Consider the following 9325-nt stretch of genomic DNA (forward strand, 5'->3'; position numbering starts at 1 on the left):
GTGGTAACAAATTCAGAGTATGAACAAATTGCTCCTGCAAGGTCCTGCTGCTAGATCCAGGCAAACTATGGATCCAGGAAACTCTCTATTTGATTTTATCCAGGGTTAAGATTTTGCTAGAGGAGGTGACAAAATAGCAAAAGGGCAAGAAAGCTTAGGACATTGTAAAAAATACTACTTAAATGATGGACTGTGCAATCTAAACTGGATAAGGAAGGAATAACAGTAATAATAAAAGCAATAATAAAGAAAAAAGACAGATTGTTCATAAATGGAGAAATCTGCCTTTTCTCCAGGACCTGTTGTGACAATAGAATGAGATAATGTTATATAAATATGGTTTGAAAATAGGAAAATATTGCTCCTTTTTGAAATCTTAATATTATTAAAGAAGAGGAGACAAATAAATATGAAAAGATTAGGCAGATAAATCAAAATCAGGGAAGAGGCAGATGAGAAGAATAGAATTTTTGCACCTGGGAAAGCAGGTGTATTATGTCAGGTGAGAGTCACATAATTTCAACGTCCTTGGCCTGCCTGGGTCCCAGCTATTCAGAAACTTGGGTGATTAGAAATGCTGTGTCCTTCACCATGAAGCTCAACAGCTCAGCAAAAGTGAAGACATAGATTTCATGGTTTGAGGGTCTGGAAAATAAAAGGTGCCCCCAAAATATGGGGAGGATGGTATATTGCATATGTATACATGTAAAATAAGCAAATATAAAAGTAACTTACTTTAGGGAACAGAAGCATTTCCAGCAAAGTTCATTTTTTAAATTTCTATCAAATATATTCATTTTTAAATTTGCTTTAATAATAGTAATAATAACAGCATATATTTAGCCCATTCTTTGTACCACTCACATTCCAAGCACTGTTTCAATGCTCACAACAAGCACCTGTGAGGCAGATACTACTATTAGGATCCTATTGAGATGAAAAAATTTTGGCAGACAGGTTAAAATTCTTGTCCTAAGATATGTAGCTAGCAAATGGTGAAGCATGGATTTGAACCCAGGCAGCATGACTCCCAGGTCCGCGCAGTTGCCCTAACCATTATTCTCACTATTCTTATGGTCTTGGATAGAATCAGACGTTTGTAATGCCAAAACAAACAGAAATGTTTCTCTACAGTAAGCTTGTAATAAATTTGGAAGAAATTGCCTTATTCTCTGATAGGAGAGAGGAGATTTAGTAGTATAAAAATACAGTTGACACTTAAACAACGTGAGTTTGAACTGCGTGCATGCTTTTTCAATGTGGGAAAAGTCATGGAAATGGAGAATAAACTGATGAGAGAAACAGAGGATTACCAAGCTATACTGAGGGTATGTTTGAGGGGGTTTTAGCAAATTTATACTATGAACAAATTTCTCCAGCTGGGCCTGTGATCTGAGACCCTAGAAGGTGACTGGAATAGAAATATTATATTGCAACATAGAGGTCACATGCCTGCTGTGGTATTATTTAAAGCCCTTATGGTATTTTCATTCTGGAAAATCTTTTTTAAATGTTCATTTCTTTCATTCATTGGCTTAAAAAGAAGTATTACACTACTACTTTGTGATGAAAACTTTGCTATGCCATAAAATTTAGGCTTTACATATTTTTTCATGTAGGGTAATATAAAATGAAATGGAGTAAGATTTATCTACACGTCAGTGAACACATGCTTTTTTCATGCACAATTAATGCTGGATTTGCATACAAAGACTTTGCCCATGAAATATAACTTAAGCTACACACACACATACACATTACACACAAATCTCAAGTACTTTCTATATTTAGTCTCTTCCTTCCTCAGAAGAGCACAGATCATTATTAGATCTCCAGGGCTCTAGGGTGTTTTCTAATTCTAGATTCTAAGGCTTTAGAGAAGGTCGATTATTCATCATGAAACACATGGACTCAAGAATGATCTTTCAAGAATCTATAAATGTATCTTAGATAAACATGTGTCAGTGATTCACGCCTGGCCCAAACAACATTTCTGAAAGCTCTCTTTCCCAGAACATGTTTGCATTTGTCACAACCCTCTAATAATCTATCACAATTGTCCCCTTTTCCCACAGAGCACATGCTGGCTAAACCTACCCTGAGTCTGGACAACTGGGGGTGGGGTGCAGAGTCCCTAGGCATCTATTTGTAGTGGTGATTTGCATCAAGGAAAATATGCCACAGAAAGTTTGAGTTTAGGTATCTGATGCTCAAGCTGAAAGATCAGAGTCCAGTTGCCCGCCTCACCTAGGTGACCAGGTCTAATCCCCATGGAGAAAGGGCTGTGCTCCTCATTTGTGCATGGACTATACCCAGGCTCCTCCTCTGTAAGGAAGACTGAAGAACATACTAGGCTGTTTGAATACCTCCAGGGCTCTGGTGCTTGGGGAGCCCTGGGAGACAGCACCTGTGGTAAGGCAGCCTTCTCCCAGAGAAGCTGCAGCAAGGCGGGAGAAGACTACAATGTATCTGGAAAGTGGCTGTCCCACGCACTCAGCAACAGCTCAGCCAAGGCCTGTTGGAGAACAAATGTGAAAATTCTGGGGACTCCCAGAAATGCTCTGGAAATGGGGATTTGCAGATAACTGGGATCATTCTTCAACACATGAGGGTGGAAACCAGGCCAACTGAGCCATAAGGCTATATGTCCTGCTAATTCCCACAGGCTGGAGAGGCCTTGGATATCAGGGTTTTCCTAAAATTTGCTGATGTCTGCCTTTTTCTCTTCATTTTGCATTTAAAACAAACCAAGCAAATTTATAATTTGTAACTGTTCTCTCTTTTCTCCTAGCTCTCCTCCTCTCCCTCAGTTCCCTGGTTTCACTCTTAAAAACAAATCACTGTTATTAAATTCTAGCACTACTAGCAGTGCTCAACGGGCTTCATTCAATCTCTTTCTCCACACACACATCCCACGGGTCTCTATTTCACTTAAGTCTCATGCACAATTTCACTTTATATTTCACAACTCCTCCTACTCTCCCAAGTATTTGGCAAAAATAAAAAATAAAAGTGAATTCTGAATTTCCAAATCCAGTTTATAGGTACTGAGAAGATCAGTGTTGCTTTTACTGATCTGTGATAGTAGCAGAAGAAATAAGATGTGCCGAGGAACCATGCCTGTCTCATAGTTTGGCTCATTCTTCTATTTTTGCCTATGTTTACACTGAATGCACATTTTGTTCCCAATCCAAAACACTGATCAAATCCATGATAATTTCCAGAGACTACTGGCCAAATCTTAAATGAAGAAACATGTCACTTCTCTCACAAATAATGGCAGCAAGTTACAATGGGGGTCCATCTCATCAGAACTGGCTCTTTCTACTATGGATTCTAAAAAATCCATAACCCTGGGGTTGAAGACACAGTTCCTCTTTCTACAGCAAAGAGAATGCTTAATATTACCAGAGCCCTCTCTGCTCATAGAGAAGAAACTCACACACACACAAAATAATGCCAGAAAATCAAGTGGTATATTATTTAAGAATAAAACTATTACCTTCAATGACATACTGACCAATACAAAATGTAAGGACTTTAAAAGAGCCTGGGTTTTTTTTTTCTTTGATTTGAGGGGACTTTGGAGTCTCAATGTAAGGAAGCTAACTGTGAGACTAAAAATAAAGTTTCTCAGCTTATAGTTGATTTTTCAGGCAATAAAAGATCTTGATGGCTTTTAGACACACTCATGATTCAGCTTTTGCAAATAACGATTTTGGAAGCATATAAAATTTCCTTATGAAAGAAAAATCTGTCTTGTTTTCTGCATGTTTTACTCACTGGCTATCATTGACTAAAAATTTACATTACAAGCTGGAATTTTAACTTTTCCACAATGTCAATTTAAATTTTCCATGAATAAATGAGAAATGGCATTGAGTAGCTGTTCTCCAGGTACTTTAAATGCCTCAGTAAGTCATGATAGCTGCCTAAGAGGATGGTCTGTACTCCTCATCTACAGGATCTCTTCATAAACACTGTTTTAACTACTGTCTACATCTCAGATAGAAAACTGGCACCATGTATCACCCAAAAGGTAAACCCACCTCAGCAAGTGGATCAAAAAGTCCTTCTAGTGTCTTGTTAAGTATTACTCTCGTCACTAATTTCCTTCTTCGGTTATTTATGTTTAAAGAAAAAAAAAAGTGAGCCATTGATTCAGCCACTTCACTCGAAAGTGCACCCTTCAAAGTGCACTTGTGGTCAAAATTTTTCTTTGAAGACAGAAAAGGTGAAGGGCGGACATTTCCCCGGTGATCCTGGTCACTGTGCAGCAGGTGTGTGTATAAGAAACGCACCAATGTGGGTAATCTCAGAAGAGAGGTTTGCAGAAACCATTCCTAGAGACACCAAAATGTAGTTGACCGGTTGTCTGACCACGTGGTTGCCAGGGGCCTAGTGAGTCTGCGCACACGCACTCGTCCGCCCCTGCCGTTCTTGAGTGGGTGCGCAGGCGCAGGAGGAGCACACCGTTGCCATTGGAGACCTTCACTCACTGAGGAGCCTGAGGGTTGGCTGGGTGCTGGGCTCCGGGCTATCCCTGTGATGGTAGCTCAGCGAGATCTGGGGACCTGGCGCTGAGCGCGTTGCCAACCAGGATCTTCCTCTTCATCTAGGCCCGGGCGCTGGCGTGAGAACCTGGTCTGGGTCCTGGACGAGCGCCCCCCGAAACTTCTCGGAGCCTTGAATAAGTAAAATGCAGGATAGTGATGTCGCTTTGCTGGAGTGATTTCGTGTCAAAAGCCATAAAGGGACACGGAGGCTGATTACGGTGCTCCTCTCCCCACAGCCTCCCTGTTCTCTTATCACCTCCCTCCCTCCCTCATCAGAGTCTGGATCTTAACGCACCCCGCCCCCCTACCCCACGCCCCATTCTTGATTTGATCCAGTATTTTGTCTCTGGGTTCTAGCCCAGGACTGTCCTTGGTCATACAGAAATGAATTCCTTGACTTCTGGGAGCTCCCATTGACTTAGGAGCCAGTCCTGAAAATCGAAAGAACACACTGTGGTAGGAATTATGCTCAGAATGTTGGGGGAACAAGGAGTGGGGCATCTAACAGGCTTGCGAGACAGAGTAGGCTTCCCAAACAAGGTTACTGCGGGAGCTGTTCGTGTGGAAACAGAGAAGTGGTCAGGATGAGGTTAAGAAGCTGGGCGGGGAGCTGTTCATGAAGGGCTTTACGTGCCCTGCTAAAGAATTTGGACTTAATTCTGAAGGCGCCGAGGGGTTGCATCCCTGCTAAAGATGCTAAAGATAGAGAAGCGTTTTCTAGATAAGAGCTTTCTACGACTATTTCAGAATTTCTATATAAAGCAAGTTCAGGGGATAAGAATGGGGTTGGGAGTAAGGGTTAGGGTACTCATTCCTCAGCTGCTTTTGGATTAGTGACAGGATCACCAAAAAATAAAAACAAATAAATGATTCCTTTTATTCATTTGTTTTTACAAATAATGGGATGCTTAACTGGGTTTAAAGTACTCAAACACAGACTGATTTTAAAAAAAGAAAAGAATTCCAACCATCAGTTATTGCAGGAATATGTTGCAGTATTTCTTAGTTTCTTCCTTCCATCAATTAACCTGAGAATTTTGAACACCCCCACTTTCTTTTCCTGATGGGCCTTTTTTAGGAATACCAAACCTAGGGTGGTTTGGGTAGGGGCCTGATGGAGATTACAGAGATGCCAGATATTCTGCTCCCCAAGTCACTTCATGGTGCTTCCACTGTTAACTACAACAGTGAAAAGAATTTTCTATACAGTCATCCCTCCGTATCTGCTGGGCGGATACCAACATCAAAGGGTGCTCGAGTCCCTAATACAAAGGGGTGTAGGATTTGCATATAACATGCAAATCGCCTATACTTTAAATCATCTCTAGATTACTTATAATAGCTAATACAATGCAAATGCTGTGTAAATAGTTGTTACACCACCTTGACGGTTGCATTTGTATTTTTACTGGCATGTTTTTTGAATATTTTTGATCCATAATTGGTTGAATCAGATGAAACAGAGGGCCAACTGTATACATAAAAGGGCCTATTTTTATTTTCTTGTTTTCTGTAAAGTGACAAATAATAGCAATGTAGATATGCTGTTCCTTATTATTCTATATGGATTCTGTAATTTTATGGTTTTTTATTTAATCATAGCAGAGTGATTAATTTTGATTGTCTATGCTTCTAAACACTTCATTTCTCAAAGATTGTGTTTGAATGTATAAAGCTTACTTCAGTTAGTAACATTGTTTTCTCTCTGTTGCTATTACTAACTTGTATTCTTAACTAGTTTTCTCTGTTTCTACACTTCATAGCATTAAGAGACATTGAGAAAACAATTTTAGAAAACAAAGACCTATTAAAATAATTAAGTCATGAGATTTTACAAGTACAGAGAATGAGAGGTCAGTTGGTCAAATTCCCTCCTTTCTGAAAAGATCAAGTCTCAAATTTTAAGATCATGTTAGTGAGGTGGCATGACTCAAGCTATTGACCTATGTAAGCAGGACATACTAGCAGATGTAGAATTCCAGATCTAAAAATAAATACAATCCACAAGGGGATATAATTAATAGCCAGGTTTTATCTGAATATAAATGTGGAGATGATCTGAACAACAGAGAGAAAAGCAGGAATAACATGAAAAAAAAGACTAGGAAATGCATTAACATTAACATTGTGGGAGCAACTTCAGTAAGTTGTCTGATAGAATAAAAGATTCTTTTCATATAGAAATAACTGAGTAGCAGGTATGTGTCAGAAAAAAATAATCACAAGCCCACTTTTTGATGAATTTAAGTACAAGAACTTGGTTCTGAAAATGCAAACATGGCACTATGGATTGCATTGAATTGATTACGAATTGCAAATAAATTGTTGAAAGTTTTACTGAAAATTCTCTAATACTATTCCCTAGATATCCTTTATACCTTATCATTTCTGTTACTGTTTACTCTGTAAACAGTAGGCACTATTTACCACTCAGAGATGATATCTGTAAAATGCCGATATGTTTTAGTTATAGAGAGAGACTTTTCAGTTATGAAGGCTGTTATTCAGAACAGGTGGATGAAAGTTGATGCCTCTAATATTAAGGCCTAGAAAGAAAAAGGCTATTGCCTCTGAATTTGGGCAGGTGGTGGCTGAACAATAAGGAAAGAATCAAACTTATGTATTTTCTTCTAAGAAAATCATGTATATGTGCCTTGTATTGTTTTGTAGAAGTTTGCTAAAGATATCACCAAAGGTTAGAGAGAAAACCATCTAGAGGAAATGCTGGCAGTATGGCATGTGTTCATTCAAAAATCTCTACAGCAAATTCTCTCGTTTTAGGGGTAAGATTTCACTTTGACTAACTAAATTTAAGATCATGAACTATTTCATTTTTTAAAAGGATATATTGGATCTGAAGAGGAACAGACTTGGTTAAATCAAAAGGGTAAAAGTTTATGTTTTTCAAATGTTGATTGTCTTCTACAAATTTTGACTGATCTCATGTTCTTTCATGTGCTGAGATGTAAGTATACAGACTAAACCAGCACACACAGGATAACAGAGAAACCCAAGTAAGGTTTAAAAGGAAAAAAGAGAGTACTGTATTTACATCTATGCAGTAGGATGATTATAAATTTGTCTCTTCTATTAAGTTATAAACATGTGAAGTTACAGTTTAGCTTTCTTAATAAACACCAAGGAATTATGAGTATCATGCTTTTTCACATCCAAAGGGGAGAAAACTTTTCCACTCATGTGAACTTTTCTTCTGAATTTGAACGTTGCATAGATCAATTATCTAAGTCACCTATTCGACTGTGCAGCAGAGGCTCTTAACCTCTTTGGGGTCACAGACCATTCTGGCATGGAATGAAAGCTCTAAATCTTCTTCCCAGATTTATGTACATGTCGCAATCCTTTGCATTTTTTTTTTTTTCTGGGGACAGCGGGGTAGGCGGGTCTGACCTCCTGGAACTCATATTGGCTCTAGATTAAGAATCATTTTAAAATAAGAAAACCTGTCTTGTCCTTCGCCACACACTGGCAGTTCTTAACAAGCTTTGGCTAATTAGATATTTCATAGTCTTATATAAAACAATAGCCAATCATTTAAAAAGAGAGTATTTTTCAAGCCCACTTACTTTTTTAACAGTTAGGAAAGTCACGTGGAATCATTATTCTTGACACCAGTATGCTTATATAAGAGGTATTTGCTGGATGCCTTCTCTGTTCTGGTCACCATATTAGAGGCTGGTGATAAAGCAATAAGAAAAACAAACTCCAGACCCTATGAGATTTTGCAGCCTAGTGGGGGATATTTCTCCAAGCAAATCCAAAGAATTTCTGGAAATATTACCATTCTTGAAATTTGATGCAAGGGGAAACCTTAAATTCTAAATCTATAAAAATGCATGATCATTACCAAAAAAGAGACCTTTCCTTAAAAAAAATAAAATTCTCCAAAATGTATTTTTCAAAGTTAGCCAATTGCATTGACATATTTCATAGATTGCCTGCTTTGCAAAGAGCTGGAACTCTTAAAACATTGAATAGCTGGCCGGGCGCGGTGGCTCAAGCCTGTAATCCCAGCACTTTGGGAGGCCGAGACGGGCGGATCACGAGGTCAGGAGATCGAGACCATCCTGGCTAACACGGTGAAACCCCGTCTCTACTAAAAAAAATACAAAAAACTAGCCGGGCGAGGTGGCGGCCGCCTGTAGTCCCAGCTACTCGGGAGGCTGAGGCAGGAGAATGGCGTGAACCCGGGAGGCGGAGCTTGCAGTCAGCTGAGATCCGGCCACTGCACTTCAGCCCGGGAGACAGAGCGAGACTCCATCTCAAAAAAAAAAAAAAAAAAAAAAAATTGAATAGCTTTCTGTTAAAGTTTATATGAAAATAAAATTTATGTGTCCTCTGTCATTTTTAAAGAGTAGTAAAAAAAGTGTGATTAAATATATGAAATATCAGTTCACATATAAATCCAGAAATAAATTTGCTGGGATTATAATTATCTTCTTCCAAATTAGAGTTGAGTAATAATTCTCCCCTATTCAAACTCCTTCCCCTCTCCAATGGGAAACGGAGTTCAAGCAAGTCTATTCTTGATATTTTCTGTATTGTTGTGTTGGATTATGCCTCGCTCCAGCATACTTGTGAAAAAAATCATACCAAGTACTCCTTGAAGGAAAAGATAAATCAAACCTTTATAAAAGTCAAAAAGTGATTCATCTTTAATAAATTACTAATGTGCAAGAAAATGTTGGATTTATGGCTTCCTGCATTATAGTAGATTAATAACCACATTTTCTCTGAAGTAATCCCAATAT

The sequence above is a fragment of the Rhinopithecus roxellana genome, chromosome 15 (assembly GCF_007565055.1).
Source record: "Rhinopithecus roxellana isolate Shanxi Qingling chromosome 15, ASM756505v1, whole genome shotgun sequence".
NCBI classification, from domain to species: Eukaryota; Metazoa; Chordata; class Mammalia; order Primates; family Cercopithecidae; genus Rhinopithecus; species Rhinopithecus roxellana.